The sequence below is a fragment of the Clarias gariepinus genome, chromosome 5, assembly GCF_024256425.1.
Source record: "Clarias gariepinus isolate MV-2021 ecotype Netherlands chromosome 5, CGAR_prim_01v2, whole genome shotgun sequence".
NCBI classification, from domain to species: domain Eukaryota; kingdom Metazoa; phylum Chordata; class Actinopteri; order Siluriformes; family Clariidae; genus Clarias; species Clarias gariepinus.
In genome coordinates, this window is record NC_071104.1 from 38,752,155 (window position 1) to 38,774,279 (window position 22,125).

The 22,125-nt window shown below is 37.6% G+C and overlaps 1 long non-coding RNA gene across 1 annotated transcript; it reads right to left on the minus strand.

Annotated features, from left to right (window-relative positions):
* Positions 1–7,306: 7,306 nt before the first annotated feature.
* LOC128524316 (uncharacterized) lies at positions 7,307–10,349 on the minus strand. The gene is made up of 3 exons (XR_008360504.1): positions 10,290–10,349; positions 8,474–8,593; positions 7,307–8,395 (listed from the first exon to the last, which is right to left on the minus strand). It is a non-coding gene; the product is annotated as an uncharacterized LOC128524316 (long non-coding RNA).
* Positions 10,350–22,125: the final 11,776 nt, after the last annotated feature.

Sequence of the window (22,125 nt, forward strand, 5' to 3'; positions counted from 1 at the left end):
TGGGAACAACGAGAGAGAGAGAGAGAGAGAGAGAGAGAGAGAGAGAGAGAGAGAAAGCAGGGTTATGGAGAGGGTGGAATTATAAGACAAGGTGGGAGAAGAGATATCATTCAACATGTGTTAATAAATAGTGTCCCAGAGTCTGTTAATAATAATAATATGAATAATAATAATAATAATAATTATTATTATTATTAGTATTATTATAACTATTTATTGATATCCATTTAAAATATTAATTAATACATTTTAATACATAAATGCTAATTTCATAATATTTAAAATCAAATAGCAAATAATTAATTATTTAGCTATTTTATTTATCTTCTCCCTGGTTTCATTTTATTTTATGCCTGCGACTTCATTCACGTGTAATTTAATTGCACACTCATACAGTAATGCCATCTTTTGAATTTTGAAATGAAGTAATGTTTTTTTTTTTTAAGGTAAATTTTTATGATATAAGGGCGTTATTCATTTAAATTTTAAATGAGCATATCTTCTCTTCCCATGAACCGATTGTGATGAAAGAAAGTCTATACTGTATGTTACCTCCAGCTCACCCAAATACACCTGTAAAAACCTCATTAAAATTAGTTCAATAGTTTTAATGTGATGCGTGCACAAACAGACAGAGAGACAGACAGACAAAAATTACAAAAAACATCTTGATGTGTTCTATTACTCATCTTACGTCACCCCCCCCCCCCCAAATATATATATATATATATATATATATATATATATATATATATATATATACGCAAATATCATGTACAGACACGGCAACTTTACAGTTTATTTCCATAAAATAATAATAATAATAATAATAATAATAAAGCAATGTTCATTTAGTTTATTTTCATAGCTAAACATTACTTTATATTTATTATATTCTAGCCTTCATTGTATATTACTGAGGCAGCACAGTGGCATAGTGTTAGCACTGTCACCTTGCACCTCCAAGGTCTGGGTTCGATTCCCACCTCGGGGTCTGTGTGCATGGAGTGTGAATGTTCTCCACATGCTTGGTGGGTCCTCCCACAGTCCAAAGACATGCAGATTAGGCTAACTGGAGTGTGTAAGTGTGTGTATGTGTGTGTGCTCTGCGATGGATTGGCACCCTGTCTCCTGGGATAGGCTCCAGGCCCCCGCGACAGTGAATACAGTATAAAGTAGTATAGACGATGAATGAGCGAATATTACTGGAATAATAATACTGTATTGTTACAGTGTCCTCTAGTGGTTTCATAAGTTACATATTTGTTTGAAAGTTTGAGTTTAATACATGTGACCCAGTCTGTGAAAACCCAGCTAAAGCTTTTTTTTTGTTTGTTCTTTTTTAACTCACTGTTTTCTACATTCAACAGTAAATCACAAAAATAAATGAAATTAGCTTGGTAAGGGTTTAGGCATTGGCTGGCAATCAACTCTAAGCCTTCTGCATGGCAGGTTAGACACCTACCACTGAGCCATCAATACCCAAGTTGCTAGTGAATGATGCTTGATTATATTGATTGAACAGTAGCATTATATGTGGAAGAGCCTCTACAGTTGATAAAGCTGATATTTTTTTATCAAATTTACAATAAAGAAAAAGGGATATGTATTACACTATCATTTGTTACATCATTTATGTTTCATGCTCTGTGGGTTTCTTCCCACAGTCCCAAGACATGCAGGGTAGGCTAACTGACGTTTCCAAATTTCCCATAGTGACTGTGTGCATTTGTGCCCTGAGAGAGACTGGCACTCTGTGCAGGGCGCACCCCGCATGTGCCAGAATTCTGTGGTATAGACTCCAGACCACCCATGACCCTGTACAGGACAAGTGCTAGGGAGAATGAATGCGTGATTTGCATATTTATGTAGGAAGACACAGGGTTTACTTTTTTGGTTAAATGGATGGATGTTGGGAGCAAAGGCACTTAAAAAAAAGCATTAAAAGCATTCACAGCTTTAAACATTAAACACCAATCCAGTAATCAATTAATCAATTAATCAATTAATTGTTTAAAAAAAACCTTTTGTTCAGTTGTTCCCATCAGGGGGTAACGAGAGCAGACAATTCAATCCGCACACAATTTGACAAAGGATTTTACACCAGATGCACTTCTTGACGCAACCCTTCCATTTAATCTGGTCTTGGAACCGGCACTGCATGCAGTGGCTGGGTATTAAGGTGTGTGGTAACGAACTAACAGCAGGGCTCGAACCCTGATCAACAACCTAGAGCAGGGGTACTCAATTATAAATTCAAAAGGTCCACTTACCAAATTTCCATTCAGTCCGAGGTCGGAAAAGTGACGGTCAAATTTCAAATAGAGAACTAAAAAAAAAAAAAAAAAAAAAAGCAATCCCAAAACTTTGAACTATACACAAAAAAATGACCTGGTAGGCCTTTTAGTGTGAAAAGTGACACCTTCTTTAAGCCACTAGTTGTTTGAACTTGGGAATAAAGTTGAGCTTCATTAGGTGTGAGGAGCAGGGCCATCTTCTGCAGAAGAAGAACACCTGCTGCAGTAACCATCTTTGTCCAGAAGGTGACAAGGTGACCACTTTTGATGATTGCTACCAACTCATTGGAGATTGAACACATTGGTTTTCTGCTTCCCACGGGGAGCATGAATGCATATTTCTGTCCACTTCATGTTCTTGAATTCGCGGTTTTCAAAATCAACTTTTCTTTTCTTATCAATGGCCAGCTTTGAGCACGCCATCATCAGTCTGTTCACCGGCCTGACCCAGAGCACGTGACCGGTACATAAATCTGGCTGCTGTGAGTGAGCGAGCGAGTAGTGGTGAGGGAGGGAGGGAGGGGTTGAGTAGTGGTAACGATACTGATATACAGTATAACGATGCTGTTATAGCAGCCAAACCGAGTAGAAGCCTCAAAGATATATCACGCGGAATAACAGTTCAGTTCACTCATTCGGATTATGATTAAATTAGCATGTTTGGCATCGAAACAGATTTAATCGTATTTGGGTCCAGATCTGAAATGACAGAATGACATTTTGCACCTGGCAGCTTTAAACAGCAGCATCTGCAGGCTAAAGCTAAGAACTAAGTTGTTCTATGTAGTGAAATAGCTAAAAGTGTATAAATCGCTAATACAGTACATACATAGCTTCAATGTAATAATCAGTAATAAATAGCTTTTGAAGGAAATCCTAAGGCACACTGGCTAAACCATTAAACAATATATCTAGTTTAACAAACTACTTTATAAAACATAACTAGCTTAATAATTTAGCTAGGTTTTTTTTTTTTAAATTGGACTATCAAGGCAATTTAACTAGCTATTTAAAAATGAATTCTAACTAGCTAGATAATTAACAGGTTAACTTACAATTTACAAATAACTATAATATATATCAAGTAGCTAAACTGCAAAACAAAATTAGTCAGCTAATTCACCTAGATAATTAACAAAAATATAGCATAGAAATTTAAAAGGTTTTTAAATTTACCATATTTAGCTAGCTTTTAACTAACTATCATAGTAAGCAAGTAAATTCACAATATCATATCTGCTAACTAGGTTAAATTAGAAAACATGAGTAGCTAGCCAGCTAATTTACCTTGTTAATTTCCACAATTTATGATTAATTCATAGCATCTTTATTGTTAATGTCAAAATAAAAAAATAAATAAATTTATTATTCATGTGAGTTTTTTGTTAAGTGACTAAGTCTGACATGACTGTCTGCAATACTGGGGCTCCACAGGGAACGGTCCTGGCTCCATTGCATTTCACTGTCTACACTGCAGACTTCATGTTCAGTTTAGCAGCCTGCAGAATTTCTCTGATGACTCTGCATTGTCGGCCTGATCACAGAGGATGATGACAGGGAGTACGGAGGACTGATCCAGAACTTTGTGGACTGACCAACTTCACACACTTCACCAGTGAACATCCAAGTAAAGAACGTTGAGAGTGTGGACTCTTATAAATACCTGGGTGTTCATCTAAACAGCAAACTGGACCGGACAGACAAAACAGATGCAATTTATAGGAGCTCTTTTGAAGTGGAGGGAGCACTACTGAAGATCGTTTTTAACTCTGTGGTGGCTTAGAGTGGTTTGCTGGTGCAGCAGCATCTCTGCTGAAGACAGGAAGAGACTAGACAAGTCGGCACAAGTTAAAGAACCAGCCACAGACCTTGTGGCACCTGCTTCTTTTTTTTTTGTCTAAAAAGAGGTCTTTTAAATAGTTTTAAAATGTTTTAACTGACTTAAAAAAAGTCATAAAATAAAAATGTATACGAAAGTTTCTACAAAAAAAAACTGTCTAAGACTCCACGGTGCTCTATGAATATAAATATATCTATTCTATATATTGGTATGCGTGTAATATATGTTGTGGTATGGTGTACATGCTGTGTTATAGATTACTACTAACCACATCTACATCATCACCACGCTGTATGGGTGCTTTTCCCCAGTCTGTTTTAATGCTCGGAAATTACTTGCAATGACCCAGACAAAGCGACTTTATGTCTTGAAAATGACAATAAAATAGGGAACAAAATACAGGGTGTCCCAAAAACATTTGACGTAATTTTGTAGTTTAAGAACGTAACCAGTTCTCGCTCGAATGATCTCAAAGTTTACAACTAAGTTTAATGTTTTACTTTTTCTTAATTTTTTTAATGTTTTATTTGCTCTTTTAGTGCTAATGACAATATGCTGTGAAAATGGCCACCTTTTCACCTGACTTGTCACCTTGTGATTTTTTTTTTGCTATGTGAAATGACTGCTCTTTATCCCCACCTCTTTCTGAAAGGTTAGAGGAACTCAAGCAGAGAATCATCGAGGTGCTGAAGGATGTTACACAGGAAACGCTACAGTGTGTTCGGCAGGTGCTGGACTACTGAATTGACGTGTGTCGTGTCACAGGCGGGGCGCGTACTTAATAATCGTGAAGCTTGGTGAAATCTGTATCCGCTAAAATATGTTGTTGGAATTTTGATGAATTTATCTTTTATTTTTCAACCTGAAGCCTATTTAATTGCATTTCCCTAGGATGTATATTTACTCAGATATTCATATTTCAAATGATGTCAACTTTTTTGAGACACCCTGTATATACAGAACATACAGTGTGCAGGAACATCCAGTGACTTACTACTGCTTACTACACCAACATGACCAGAATGAATACAAACCTTCACCAATGATTCATCTCAGTTATTAATAATAGTTTAGTAAAGCATTTTAATTCATGAAAGTTTCCATCGCTTTAACATATTGAGCCTGAATGAAGATAATAATAATGTAATATTTTATATTTTACACATATACATACAGTGCAAATAAATAGCTATTTTTAAAAAAGGAAGTGCATCTGCGTGTGTGTGTGTGTGTGTGTGTATGTGTATGTGCGTGTGTGGTGGTGGGTGGCATGTTACCAGTCAACGTGGGTGTAAAAAGTATGAAAGTTTTGTACCCCCCCACCCCCCCACCCACAAGTATTTCAGTTAAGCGTTCTTGTTCTACACCTACACTTTCTAAGACAGTTTTTAAAAGTGGTTCATGGTGGATTTTAAAGCATGTTTTGTTCCAATCCAGTTTATTTCAGCTTCTGTCTCATTACATTGACCAGAATCTATTCTTCCATTTACCTGTGCAGTGTTTTCTGTGCCGCTGGCTGCCACACTGTTTGTAAGTATTATAGATCCATCCATTTTTTGTGAATATCTTAAGTCAGTGTGGCCTTAGAATTCCATTTCTATTTTATTTATATGCACACCCCCGCCCCCAACCCCCTTTCAGGGTCTATCGTGCCTTGTGCCCTAAGTTCCCTTGGATAGGCTCCAGGCCCCTTACGACTCTGTACAGGATAGGCGTTATAGATGATGCGTAATTAGAAACAATTGTCCCGCAGCAGGTATACTTTAACTGCAAAATTTGCAAATTATGGAGTTTGTCCAACCCATAAGACTGTAATAAGCACTTAACTTGCTCTTCTAACATAATTCTGTTACATTAGGTATTAGCATAATCACTTCAATTGTTTTTTGGTGCTTTAACTTTACAACAATTTCACAAACTCACTTATCTCTGCTTGTAATATCGATCATTAATATACTGTAATTAAAGGTTTAGGAACAAAAACCTTAAATCCTTAATTATCTATTAAATCCTTAAGGAATTATTGAAAAAGCCTTAGTTTTTAAAAGAGTGCACTTAATAAGGGGGTGGTATAAACTGCCTTGCTTTTTATTTTCAACTATAACACACTTACCCAGTGTTTTCAAGAGGTCTTTAAAGGGGAGCTGTTATGCAAATTTACTGTTTAGTCATGCTTACACATTCAGTTGGGTTTCCAGTGTGCATGTAAAAACAAAAAATGTGAGAAAAAAAATGCTTTCTGTTCTTTTTCAGTGATAGATCTATCTTGGCTTGTTGCTCTAGAGGGGCGTGGTTCAGCAGTAGCTCATTTACATATACACTGCATACCATGCATGTGTAAGGGAGTACATGTGTACCCTTTATATGTCTAATATTAGACATAGCTCAGAGTCCTGCCATCTTCAGAACTTCTCTGATAACTTAGTTGTTGGATAATTCATGGAGGTTCCATTTAACCTTTGAGCCCAGAGATCATTTTGAAGAACATTTGACCCCAAAGTCTGATTCTTTTTGATCCGTGAGAGCACAATTGATCCAGGCCTAGGAACAGTGCTTGAGTAAATATCAGGAAAACAAAGGAACTAGTAGTGTACTTTGGGATATCCAGGACCAGGGCCCCTGCCACTCCTCTCTCTGTCCAGGTGAAGAGTTTGAGGTCATTTTGGAGTACAAAAATGTACGAGAAAGGCTAAAGGAGGCTATATTTTCTGAGTAGGCTCAGGTATTTCAATGTCTGTGATGCTCTTTTTTGACACTAGCATGTCAAAACTAGCAGGCCTGTTGGGGCTGTAGCTTGAAGTTGGTGGGGAAAAAAATAATGTACAAACTAACCAGGAGGTCCAGCTCTGTCTTAGACATGAGGGCTAATGATCCGGACCCTGCTCATGTTGTATCTGAGAGGAGGATTCGGTCTAAACCCCACTCAGTCTTGTAAAATATTCTTCATACACTGCTCAGTGTGCTGGTCGATTAGAGGAAATTATTCAGCCAGAGAATGATTCTACTGAACGCCACAGGATATCCTTTTTTTTCTTTTTCTAATGGGCATTAAACTGCAAAACTCTTCTCTAGAAAAAGGAAGGACTGAAAACTAAAGGAAACTGAAACTGGTCTATGATCTCAACAACCATATTTTTTTTCTACTGGTAAATTATTTAAAATCCCTCATTTCATTACACTGCTTATCTAGTATAGGGTCACGGGGGCCTGCAGCCTATCCCAGATGATCCAGGACACGAGGGGTCAGGGGTCGCTCAGTGCTATTGGAGTACAATTGGTTTAAATCCCAAGACCACCAAGTTGTCCCTGTTGCAAGGTCACGACCACCAAGTTGTCCTTTGAGCAAGACCCTTAACCTGAGCCTTAACTGCTCAGATGTATAATGAGATAAAAATATAAGTCGCTTTGGATACGCGGTCTAAATAGGTTAAATAGGGTGCCAATCCATTGCACAACCAAGCACACTCGAATATGCACTTGCACACTACGGGCAATTTGAAAATGGCAGTTAGCCTACTCCGCATACCTTTGGACTGTGGGAGAAAACCAGAGTATCTGCAAGAAGCCCACCAAGCACTGTGGAGAACACGCAAGCTACACACACAGACTTGAAGTGTGAGGCCACAGTGCTAACCACTATGCCACTATACTGCTGGTAAAATATTGACATTTGTTTAAATTACAATATCCATGTGCATTACATTATTGCATATCATTATCATACTTCATAACTGTTAGTACACTGTGAACATACAATTAATCCTATTTCTTACACTCAACCCTTGACTTCTATCACACTTAATATGAATGTCATTCCATTTTGCTTTACTCAATTGTCACCTGTAATCCTTACATTTTAAGGTTCTTGGATCTTAAATCTTGAATTTTAAAACGATATAAAATTAGTTTGGAGAATAAAAGATGTTAAAGTGTTTAGATCAAGTGTAATCTTGTAGATACAACATAAATAACACAATAAAAGAGATACAGCACACTTGCAGAAGACACAATTTCCTGGCAACTGCATAAGACAAAAAAGACCCTTAAAATAACCACTTGCAAAACCACACGCAAAGACACACATATGTATTTCAGGTCGGCTCTTGCTGTGCAAAGGGTAGGTGACTTTGTGAAGATTTCAGTAAGAAGGAAGCCTAAAGGAGTTCATTTCATGATTCAATTTCCATCTGGTCACATGTCACCTTTTTTTTACTAGTCCTTGAGCTTTCTCTACGGTAGGTGTTCATGTAAATGGGGTCTGCAAAAAATACAAAAAGGCTAAAATCATACATTAGGATTAAAATGAATAATAGCTGAAGGTGTAAATTCTCCTTACCATGCGTGCTACGTTTCCTTCTGCATTTTAAACAGATGATTATCACGACAACAATCAGAATCAATCCTCCGAGTGCTGAGACCGCAATCACAACTTGCAGTATATTAATAGTCTGAGGAACTAAAAATGAGAAATTTCTCACTTTAATTTTATGTGTATGAGATAACTTATTCCTAAAGTTTATCTAGTGTTGACATATTTAACAAAAAAAAAACTTACTTGCTTTTAAAAAAGTAATAAATAGGACATGCAGTAAATAGACAGCAAACCATGTGATTGATTCTTAGAAATAGATATTTAAAACCAAGACTCTTGACTGAAATTTCCACACTTCCGCAGTATAGTCTATACTTGGTAGAATGAGTTCTGGCAGTAACTACAGCTACCAGTCTGTTTTCAGTGACTCACTACTGGGTTCCTCTTTGCAGAGAACTGTTCAAGAAGGACAAGGCTATTTTTATGTATATATTTTTTTTTATCTGATGGCTATCAACCATGAACCATTCACTGCTTGAATGTCAGGGATTTGAACAGTCTACTCTATAATGTCCTAACATAACCATGGTAGTTTTGGCCTTACTGCTTAGGGTCATATTGTTGTGTTTGAAAATGGGTTTCTGACTAGTTACAGATCTGCAGATTGCATCTCATCCAACCATGCTCACCTAAAAAGTCTTGACAAGTTCCCAAGTCCCTGGAGATAACTAACATTCTCACAACATTATGATGCCACCCTGATTGACAGTTGGGATAGTGGTAGTTTATAAATAAGTAAGGTTGGCATTTATCCTCTTACAAGACCCTTTACCACCTTCAACAATACATGTGGATATTTTTTAAGAAAAATGCAGGCCAGATACAGTATGTATGTATAATATATGGTCGTTTGATACATGTTTTCCTCTGTTGGTGTTGCTACTGTATGTAATTTATGCTTTTCATTCTATATATAATATAGACATGTGAATACGGAACAGACGTAGACACTGAACAGACATGTCAAAGCAAAACATTAAACCCAGTGTTGGATAGGTTCCTCTTATGCCACCAGGGCAGCTCTGGCCCCTCGTGCGTGACTCCACTGAGGTTTGCTGTGGATTCTGGTGCCAGGACGTTAGCAGGAGACCCTTTTGGCACTGCGGGTTTCAAGGATGCCTTCATGGATTGGATCGGACATGTTTGTCCAGCGCATCACATGTGAGCTTCAATAGACTGAAGGCTGGGTCAGCAGCCTTGGGCTCTTTGCCAGCTGGTGCACTAGGTTCTGGTGATGTTCTATCATGGCCGGCATTTACTTTTCCCACAATTTGTGCTGTATCGGCTTTTCTATTGAATTGGATCAGACAAACTGGCATTTGGTCCCCGCAGACATGGGTGACCCTTGAGTGCACAGGATCAGGAGTGAATGTCGGCCAGATTGGTGTTCAGCCACCTTTCATAAATGAACAAATATTCGCTTTGGCAGTTCCAACCAAACATTTCATGCTAATTTAAATGTTTCATTATTAAATGCTCCCTCATTCATTAACTGTTGTGTGTTGCCTAGCTAATAATAATAGATTTGTTGTATTTTGGGGCACAGCAGATACATACTGGGCATCAGTACAAGTGGTTTAGTGATGCCCATGTATACCACTGCGCATGGTATTAAGAATTGTTTTGTATACGTCAAGTTAAACTCCAGACATTAGAATCAGTGTGTATTATTATGACTTTGTCATCTCTCTTTACTGCTCTAATCCAACAGTTTTATTTTATAGAAATCAACACCGTCTGTGTATTTATTATTTTGGAGGTATTGAATCAAAGCGGTTACCTGGTGATGGGGATGTGGAGTTAGCAGTAGAGGTCTCTTCTGGTTTTTCTGTAGTTTAAAGGAAATAAATGACACGAGGGTGTCAGTAACGAACTGTTAGCACATGATAACGTTAGATTAGAGAGTGGTTAAGGAGTTTAACAATGTTATACTGAGTCCTAAATAATAGATAACAAGACCGTACTATCGCTACATGAAGTGAAATTGAAACTGCGCTAATACCGACTATACTAAACTATCACCGAGGTGTTAATGATATGATAATGACCTCATACCCTCCCATTAACGGACAGACCTATAGACACTGGAGGAATGGGACATATGTCAGATGCCCAGCTATTAAATGACAGTAAGCTAAAGGAGTGAATGAAGGATGGTACCATCCACTTTACGTCATCAGAACCCATGACCATTGATGACAAGCCCATGCCTTATTTCATCCTTACTGATGAGACTTTCGCCTTGAGGACTTATTTGGTGAAGCCCTCCAGTAGGCGTGGACGTGTTGTGGAGAACGCCTTTGGCATTGTTGCTGGGGACTACATTTTTGTGATTAACAATGTGTTTCTTATTGTAAATATTTAAAACATTTTGATGTAACTTGTACAATGTGCTTTTACTATATATAGAATTTGATGAAATTCGGGGGATAATTATTAGAATGAAATTAATATTTATGAAGGAAATTTTATTCAAGTTTTTGTATTAATGTAGTGGAATGGGATGTTAGCTAAAAATAATAGATTTGGTCTATTTTAATTTCAGTTTCCATTATCAGATGTGAAAAAAGTTGAAGTGTTCATATTTATTTCCTATCCATGCCAAATACAATGACTGGTTGAATTACCTGATCATAAAAGACTAAAAGTTTTTTTTTCCCACCAATCTAAAACCTTTGAGCTCGTGTGTTTAATCACCTTGCTGGTGTCATGTGTTAAAGCTTATCTTAGTTTGGATGTGCAGAATCCTGCAGAAATGTGGGAAGTACTGGATATGATAATGTGCATTATGTCTGTTTGGTGTATGGTGAAGGTGGAGCAAGTCTAACAATGTCTTTAAAACAAACTGGTTAATGAACACATACAGTCAAAGGTGGTGACATAAAGCTCTACTGGGGCCCAGGCACCCTGCACAAATCCCAGTTTTTTCTTTGAATGTCTGTTGCATATACGTATAAAACATACTATGTGCTATATGACCTTCCTTTTTTGTTGCCATAATGAAAAATAAAATTAAAACACTATTATTTGTTTGAATTTTCAAGCATCAGTATGAGAGTACCTCTCATGTTCAAGGTCAATTTTTTTTTTTAAGTATATATTCTTAAGCATTAATTTCTATAATGTATTTAATATATATATATATATATATATATATATATATATATATATATATATATATATATATGTAAAGTGCTCAGTCAGGTGACCCAACTTTTGGAGTTGCACTCAAGTTCCTCAACCAAATGGAGTCAGGTGAAATATAGCTCCTACAAATTCATATAATCTTTAAGATTTGATGTTTGCCAGACCTGCAGTGAGTTAGATTAGCTAGCTACTTTGTTTAGCACCAGCTACAGCCAGGTGTTACTTTTCTCACACCCAGTTTTCTTTCTCTCTATTTATAGGTGTCAATAATTCTAAATTTGACATGTTCAGGTGCTTCACCAGCTACGACATATACTCAATGTATGCAAGGTGTATCTAAGCTTTTGTGTGTTATTGACAATGTAAATTATATAACTGCAAATTACTAGCTGATTGATTTTTGATTTTACACATTTCATACTCATTTCCCTAATTTTCTTTTGATTCAATGAAGCTGCCTTACAACAATGTCCATTAAAAAGCACCATACAGCGGAAACCTCGGATTGTGAGTAACGCGGTTTGCGAGGTTCACACTCACACACACACACACACACACACACACACTGCTCTAACAGAAACACTGCTCTGTCGTGATTTTTTTGAAAGTGCAGTTTAATTTGTTAGCTTTTTTTTTAACTTTACAGCAGTGATTCCGTTAGCGTGCGCACATGCGAGTGTTATTAGTGATGTTCCTAGCTAATTTTTCAGATGAAACTGTCTTTCCGTTAATGTATGTGTGAGGTGTGTGTGTGTGTGTGTGTGTGTGTGTGTGTAAAACTCAAATAAGAGAAGAAGGGTTACTGTGTAGGACGAAAAGAGGGGAGGGTCTGATTTCTCCTTTCTTCTTACTTTAGCTTTACACACAAACACAAACACTGATGATAGAGCGCGCACAAATGGAAACAATTATCTGTCGGGATTTATTTTTACTTTTTTTATGTAAAGTGCAGTTCAATTTGTTTTATTTTTACTTTATATTTTGTATAAATTATTTTTATGTATTTATTTTTTGGGCTGTGAAACAAATAATTTGAGTTTCCATTATTTCTTATGGGACAATTTGCTTTGGTTTACGAATGTTTTGAAATACGAGCCTACTTCCAGAATAAATTTTGCTCATAATCTAAGGTTCCACTGTATACTCTCTTTCTCTCTTTCTCTCTCTCTCTCTTTCTCTCTCTTTATAACACACACACACACACACACACACACACACACACACAGTCTTATGCAAAAGTTTGGGCACCCGTTGATAACAGATTTTGGTAATTTTTTTAAATTAAAAAAAAAATATGTTAACACAGTCTCTCTTGGAAATGGAAAGAATGCACAATATTTTTTAGTAAACATTGATGCATAGTTACTTGTTATGTCATAAATTAAACAAATAATAATAATAATAATAATAATAATAATAAATAAAAATGATAGTAACATTTAGTAACACATCCTTCTGCAGATATCACAGCTTGCAAATGCTTTTGAAAAAGTCTTTCAATTCTTGTACTTGGGATTTTCTCTCATTCCTTCTTGTAAAAGGCTTCTTTCTCTGTAATATTATTTGGTCGTCTTGCATGCACAGCTCGTTTAAGATCTACCTACAAATTTTAAAATATGTTTAAATCAGGGGACTGTGATGGCCATTCCAAACCCTTCAGCTTGCGTCTCTTGAGGTGTCCATAGGTGTATTTTGAGGTATGTTTAGGATCGTTGTCGTCATCTTTTAAGCTTCTGCTTTTTTTTTTTTTTTTAACAGATGATGTGATGTTTGCTTCCAGAATTTGCTGGTATTTAGTGAAATCCATTCCTCCCTCCACCCATGCAGTTTCCTGTGCCACTGGCTGCAACACAACCCCAAAGCATGATACATCCACCTCCATGCCTAATAGTTGGCAAGGTGTTCTTTTTTTTTTTATAAAATGCTGCTTCTTTTTTTCTCCAAACATGCCTTTGATGATTGTGATTTCTATTTTAACTTCATCAATCCACAGCACTTGTTTCCAAAACGCATTAGGCTTCTGTAGATGTTCTGTTGCATACCTCTGACGTTGGATTTTATGATGGTGATGCAGGTAAGGTTTTCTTCTGCTGACTCTTCCATGAAGGTCTTGTGGAATGGTGCACCACAACTCCTGAGCCTGCTAAACCTTCCTGAAGTTTTTTTGCAGTCAAATGGGGGTTTTGATTTTTCTTTCTGGCCAGCATACGAGCAGTTCTCTCAAAGAGTTTTCTTGGTCTTCCAGATCTCATCTTGACCTCCACAGGTCCCCTGAACTGCCATCTCTTAATCACATTTCTCATGTCGAAACTGCAAGCTGACAACGCTTTGCTATCTTCTTGTAGTCTTCTGCCGCATTGTGGGCACCAATAACTTTCATTTTCAGAGTCTTAGATGAGCCCATGGTTGTTGAGTGTTTGCAAGTTTGTGCACAAGGTTTGAACAGTCAAAGTATTTGTAAAGCTTTGAAATTAGCATTTACTATTGACAGCTGTTGCCATGCATCAGATCTAACAAGCTGATTAAAGTCTGAAACCTTGTCAAAAGAATCTGAGACTCAGACTCTCAGGGTCCGCAAACTTTTGCACAGTGCCACAATAATGTTTTTATTTTTTTGTTTCATTTAGGACATAAAAAGAATTAAAATATTGTGCATAATATTGTGCATTTTTTCCATTTCCAAGAGAGATTGTATTAACATTTTTTTAAAATAAAAAATAAAAAAAATCACCAAAATCTGTTATTCATCAAGGGGTGCCCAAACTTTTGCATAAGACTATATATATATATATATATATATATATATATACATACACACAGTGGTGTGAAAAACTATTTGCCCCCTTCCTGATTTTTTATTCTTTTGCATGTTTGTCACACAAAATGTTTCTGATCATCAAACACATTTAACTATTAGTCAAAGATAACATAAGTAAACACAAAATGCAGTTGTTAAATAATGTTTTTTATTTGCCCCCTTGTTAACTTAACTGTGGTTTATCACACCTGAGTTCAATTTCTGTAGTCACCCCCAGGCCTGATTACTGCCACACCTGTTTCAATCAAGAAATCACTTGAATAGGAGCTACCTGACACAGAGAAGTAGACCAAAAGATTTCTGAATAAGAAATCAGGAAGGGGGAAAATAGTTTTTCACACCACTGTAAATATATATATATATATATATATATATATATATATATATATACACACACACACACACACACACACACATAGTCTTATGCAAAATTTTGGGCACCCCCCCAAAGTCCCCATGAGTTTGTCTTTTGAATAATGTTTACCATTAACTGATTTTACTCTCGGAACAGTGACATCACTTCCTCCACTTATATGTATGTTTATTTGACACAGTCTGTGACACACGTATTACTTTAGAGGTATTGAATCAAAGCTGTTACCTGAATAAGGGGACGTGGAGTTAGCAGTAGGGGTCTCTTCCGGATTTTCTGTAGTTTAAAGGAAATACATGATGAGTAAAATGATGCATGACTTAAATAATGGTATACGCTGCCAAACACAACAGTAAACCATCTTGGTGTTTCTAGAGGTACATGAGTGCAGTAGTGATCTGGTAGATGACAAAGTAGCACTGAGTAGGTGATGTTTACATGAAAGCTTTTGATGCTTATCAGTTTGAGTGTACAGATGAGGAGGTGAGACAGCTGAACAGAACATAGCGTTAAGCACAGCTGCATTTCTCTCATTAGCTAAGGGACAATTCTAACTCCACAGCTATCAGCATCGCATGGGTCGAGTGTCACCTGAAGATGAGGAATATGGCAGGTAACAGATCATGTTTTCACTCTCTCTCTTTTGTAGTGCTGGCAGAATAGAGAAAGAGAGAGAGCGAGAGAGAGAGAGAACGCAAGACCCACATGGAGAGCAGAAAAGGCATGTGTGTGTGTGTGTGTGTGTGTTTCTGTGAGTGAGTGTGTGTGGAGGAGGGAGAGAATAAAAATAGTGTCTTATCAGAAAAAAAGATATAAATCATGTGGGTTGTGTCTCACACCTGCCTACAGTAGTTAATTTCCCCAAATCTAAAATTTGTTACAGTAGGTAAACACAAGTGGAAATGAACCAACATGTTAACGAAATAATCATAAACTATTAAAGTTTATTATAATAATTATTTAGAATTTTTTGCAACACTTTCACTCTCTCACTCTCACTCATCGTCTATATCACTTTATCCTGTATTTAGGGTCGTGGGGGGCCTGGAGCCTTGCGGGAGACTTAGGGCACAAGGCGGGTACACCCTGGACAGAGTGCCAATCCATCACAGGGCACACACACACATACACATACACTCACACAGTATGGGAAATTTGGAACGGCAATCAGCCTACTCTGCATGTCTTTGGACTGTGGGAGGAAACCGGAGTACCCGGAGGAAAAACCAACAAACACGGAGAGAACATGCAAACTTCACGCACACAGACAGCACTGTGATGCCAGAAATAGCTGTACGCTGCATCAAAGTGGTCACATGACCAAATTATCTTCAATGTACAGTAATATGCAAAATTCCCCCTCATTCCTTAATATTCCTCTTCTAAAGAGACAGGCGTTCTTATATTATTAATATAGTCTTAAAGAATAGCTTCCTGAAAGACTTTTCTGCTCTCATTTTTGGCACATTTTGTCTCACATGTTAATGTCTCTATACCTGAGCAATTTCAAAGAAATGTTTTTTGTTTGTTAACACAGTGACCTATGAATTATTAAAGCAATAAATGATAATAGATGATCCGGCCGGTGATTAGACAGCAGCAATGACAAAGTCCTAGATGGGGTCATACCTAAGAAGCTTAAAGATTTTAGGAATATGTTTTACGATGAGTTTTCAATACAGTATTTTTTACTAAAGACATATAATGTAGAATACCAGGAACCAAGATTTTTCTGGGTCAGAACAAAGAAGCGCTTACGTCAGGGGCTGTCATGAAAAAACTAAAAGTTGTGACCGCTATCTTTAAAAGATAGAACTTAAATATACAACGGGCACCTCAAACGTTTTCTAGTAATGATAAAACCAGGATAAAAGCCATGTTGTAGCTTTTTTTTGTTTTTACACTAGCATTGTCACTATTCTCCTTTTTTTGTCACTATACTTGCCGTATACAGTACATGGATAATGATCCATGGAAAAAAAAAGGCAGTTTTTAGCAGGTTTGCTATTAGCACTAGCACCAGACATGAACTAGCAGACGGTTCGTTTTGGTGTTAGTGAGGCCCAACAACTAGTTTGGAGGAACATTGCCCACCTCCTCTCCAGAACAAGTACCAGGACCATAGATGGACCATGGATGAGAGGAGAAATGAAGTTGCTGCTAAGGTCTTGCATATAAAAACAGCTTTTTAAATTGTATCTTCAGGCACGTAGGTAAAACATTTGTTCACATTTCTTTAATTTAATCTACACAATTTCATTTAATATGAAGAAATGAGGGGGGGGGGTCAAGACTTTTGCACAATTTTCTATCTAAATCACGGATAAAGACCCCATGTTTTAGGAAACAACACTGTCTTTCAACAGTCAAGTCATTTGTAGATTTTGAATAAATAAAGTAAGACTGTAGAACTTGCCTGAAGACAGGGTCAGTGAGATGTTGTGTTCTTTAATTGTGCCATTTTTGTATACTATCTTGCAGGTGTAGGTGCCAGTGTCGTTCTGGTTGACCTCTCTGATGCTGATTGACCCATTCTGCATGAACTCAAATCTGCTGTCCTGATGAATTCTCATTGTTTCGCCATTTTGCAGTTTAATGATGGCCAGCAGTTTGTTTTTGTCCGTCTGTTTCCATTCGACTGAGTTGATGTCTGATCCACTAGACTCTACGTCCGTCAAATGGAAGACGAACATTTCACCGGTCTGCACTGACTTCTTGTTTAATTTCACACCTTTTAGAAAAAAAAGCAGCACAGTTATTAAAGATTACATTAGATTAGATTCAACTTTATTGTCACTGCACATGTACGGTACAAGGCAAAGAATACTGTTTAACCAGATCTAACCAGAAGTGCATTCGTCACAGTGCAAAATAAAAAATAAAAATTGCATATGTAAACAATACACAGTGAAGTAGATGTATACAATCAATGTAAATGATTATAGGTGGATGCAATGAAGAAAGATACGTATTGTATACCATGGTTATGAAATCATGGTTTGAAAAGATTATATACATGTGCACAAATTGTTATAGAGAGAGCAATGAGGGAGGTTATTATATACAATATGTTCAACAATTATGAATAGTGCAATCCTGAGTATTTACGGTGAGTTATGAGCAGTAACTATGGGTATTACAATTCTATTTATAGTGCCTGTAGAGTGGTGTGTTACAGGTAAGAGAAGTGCAAATTAAGTAGGGTTAGACAGAGTAATTAGCACTTAGTACTGTAGAGAGATCATGATTGAGGCTGGGCTCTAGAGGATGAGCAATATCAATGAGATTATTTATGTCATTAATTAGTGGATGTTTTTATTTGTCCTGGTAGACGAAAACCTTCTTGTGTTATAATTTTAAAATTTAATCTGAAGCCCCGCCTGGATCGCCCAGGCCATGTGTGCTCTCGCTCTATGCTTTCCTGATTTCAGCATTCAATCATCTTTTCACTTATTTATACATTTCCTTTTCTTTGCTTTTTTTTTTAGTGTTTTTCCTAAAATAACCACTTTTGTGACAATTTAGCTGCAAAACTCTATCAATCATCTGATCGATCCGGATGAAGAAATGTGTTCCCCCTGCAGGTCAGTAGGTTCCACAGAACTATAAGGATCAACTTTTTCATTTCTTTCACCATCTAAATATACATTTGTGAAATCTCACATAGACTGAACTTTGATCTCATTCGAGTTTGACACCAGACTGCAGGCTAACACAGGTCACTACTCCGGCTGGCACAACTATAACCGACACAATAGATCAATATAAAAATTCTCTGTACATAACAGTCACCAGGCTCACCTTCAATAGGGAGGAAGAGGCTGCAGATGACGATGACTACGTATTTATGGATCTTCATCTCAGAGTATATCCACTTTTTACACATTCACCACCACTGTGATTCTCCCCTTCACTTCCTCTTTACTGCTCATTCTCTTTATGCACCAACGTCTAAGACTAGAGAACAGAGAAGAAGACCTGCTCTTGCTGTTAGCCCATGAGGCTGTGCTGTGGTTCTGTGGTTTTGTCATAGATGTCTGTATGTGAAATCTTCACCCCATTGGTGGGACAAGAAGAGGATGCTGAAGGAGATAAACAGCAGATGTCTTCTGCCTCCAGCTGGATAAATAGAGACACTGCACACAAACCTTGAAAATAAATGCACCTTTTTACAAGAACATAGTGGCAAATTGTTATCATGTCTTGTTCAATCACTTTTACTCTTTTTTCTTCTTGTTATTTTAGGTATAGTCATACATTTTAAAGCAGGTTGCTACTTTTAAACGTGATACTTCTACAGGATGTTAAGTTCATCAAAAGAAGGACAGGTTTACATGGACACTGTTGGTTTCAGTCAAATTGGTGGATCTCTTGTTTTTTTTTTTTGTTTTTTTTTTTTTAAATGAATGCAGCTATGAATCCTGGAATTAAATTGTGTCACACTGAGGCTGCCTGTAACCCCTGAAGTGAAACAAAGTGACTTTGGAGTAAAGACTGAGCATACGTTTTTAGAGAAGGCATTAAAACAATTTATCCTCATGCATGCATCACCATGTAAAATCAACAAATTAAACATTCACAGCAAACATCTCTAAACAGGATTAAATCAGTGAGGTTACCCTTGATACACTGAGCTAATGTCTACTACATCCAGCCCTGCAGAACCTTGTTTCATGGAGATCCCCCTGGACACATTTGGAAATCAGAAAGCATTACATTGAAGTGCTTACACAACTGGAATCACAGTTCGTGTTTGACACTAAAAAGGGTGTAAAGTAAACCTCAGCTCTTGTCACCTTCTCTGTGACACTTTGGGGTTCTGCTTAAAAGAATTGTGAAATACCTAAGCAGCTTTCCTGTGATTGTTTACCCTAATATTTTGTCCGCCCTTATATAAAAGCATATGCATGATATCCTTGCATATTACTTTCTACTTCAAGTAGTGGATATCAAGTAATCAAGTAAGTGATTCTAATTAGTAAACCACCTTGGCTATATATTACATTATATTATATGTATTTACATTTTGGCATTTGGCAGACGCTCTTATCCAGAGCGACTTACATTTTTATCTCATTACACATCTGAGCAGTTGAGGGTTAAGGGCCTTGCTCAAGGTGGTTGTGGGGTTTGAACCTTCCGAACCTTGTGGGGGTGGATCTTCCGAACTGTGGTCCAATGCCTTAACCACTGAGCTACCCCTGGACCCCAACATTGCCGTGGTGATTATCACTGTGAGCTTGAACCCCCAGGGTCTAAGTTTCGATTCCCACCTTGGGGTCTGTGTGCATGAAGTTTGCATGATCTTACTGTGCTTGTTTGGTTTCCTCCTTGTACACCAGTTTCCTCCCACAGTCCAAAGACATGCAGATTAGGCTGGCATTCTAAAACTGCCCATAGAGAAGGGGTGTGCAAGTGCACCCTGCAACCCTGCATTGGACTGGAACCCTGTCCATAGTTTACACCACCTTGTACCTGTCTTCTGGAATAGCCTCCAGGTTTCCTGCGACCCTGTACAGGATTCTATTCTAACAGTAATTTCATGGAGTCATGTTTATTTTAGGAGAATTTAGAACAAACACTTTTTCTCTCTCTCTCTCTCTCTAAAAAAAATGCTATCAAGATGAGACTTCCAGAACTTCCAGAAGTCCAGGTGTGATGTGTGTTATATTCAATTTAATTCAATTCAATTTTATTTGTATAGTAGGAAGAAACCTTGAGAGGAACCAGACTCAACAGGGAACCCATCCTCATCTGGGTGAAACAGAGAGTAGAAATTGATCTGCATTCATACTGTGTGTTAGTTGGCAGGCAGTTCAACATAACAGTTGATGTTAATTGATGTTAATATGAAGTCCAGTTAGTTATTGAAAACTCAGGTAGACTTGTATGAACTATCGAACTGTCAAGTCCTCAGAAAAAACAGCTGTCAACACCAGTCAAGGCCAGAACCGTCTTCTAGGTGGCGAGAACCATCCCCAGACATGAGAAGCATCCCAAAGAGACACACGGGGCATCCATGCGATGAAATCTCCAACCAGAAGCGGGGCACCAGGGTGGGTCAGACAGGTCTGGAGGGCAGAGGGATCACTGGCAGCTCAGGAACGACATGTGTAGCTCGACAGAGAGGGAAAGAGAGAGAGGGGTAATCTGAGGGATCAATGAGAGTGGGAAAGACAGCATCTAAACAAACCAGTTCACCATAATACTCTACGTCCATGAGTCCCCTAGATATGCCCCTTTACCCAAGACAAATCTCTTTATAAAAATGCTTGATTAAATAAATAGGTTTTTAGCTTGGACTTAAACACTGAGACTGTGTCTGAGTCCCGAACACTATTTGGAAGACTATTCCATAATTTTGGGGCTTTGTAAGAAAAAGCTCTGCCCCCAGCTGTTCATAATACGCAATACTGACAAGCAGCCTGTATCCTTTGATCGAAGTAGGCGTGGCGGATCATAAGACACTAGCAGTTCGCTCAGGTACTGCGGCGCGAGACCATTTAATGCTTTATATGTCATGAGTAGAAATTTAAAATCAATGCGAAATTTCACGGGGAGCCAATGAAGTGAAGTGAAGATAAGGTAGGTGTGATGTGCTCGTATCTTCTGGCTCTAGTGAGAACTCTCGCTGCTCCATTCTGGACTAGCTGAAGCTTATTTATGCATCTAGTTGAACAACCAGACAGTAAGGCATTACAATAGTCCAACCTAGAGGTGATAAAAGCATAAACTAGTTTTTCTCCATCGTTTAGCAGCAGTATATTTCTTATCTTGGCAATATTTCTGAGGTGAAAGAATGCTATCCTGGTAATATTATCTACATGTGCTTCAAATGAAAGGCTGGAATCTATAATCACACCGATGTCTTTTACTGTTGCACTTGATGGAACATAAAGGCCATCTAAAGTTACAGTGTGATCTAAAATCTTACTTCTAGCTGAATGCGGCCCTATGACTAGAGCTTCTTTCTTATCAGGATTAAGCAAAAGGAAGTTAATTAGCATTCAATCTCTTATGTCCTGCACACATTGCTCAACTTTAGTAAGCTGTTTTTTCTCATCTGGTTTTGCTGAGACATATAACTGTGTGTCGTCAGCATAACAATGAAAAATAATACCATGTTTACGGATTATGTTGACAAGAGGAAGCATGTATAGAGAAAAAAGCAGTGGGCCTAAAACTGAACCTTGTGGAACACCAAACTCCAAAAGAGAGCATGCAGAATAATCACCATTTAAGTCTAGATACTGATAACGATTGGTCAGATCTGAGGCA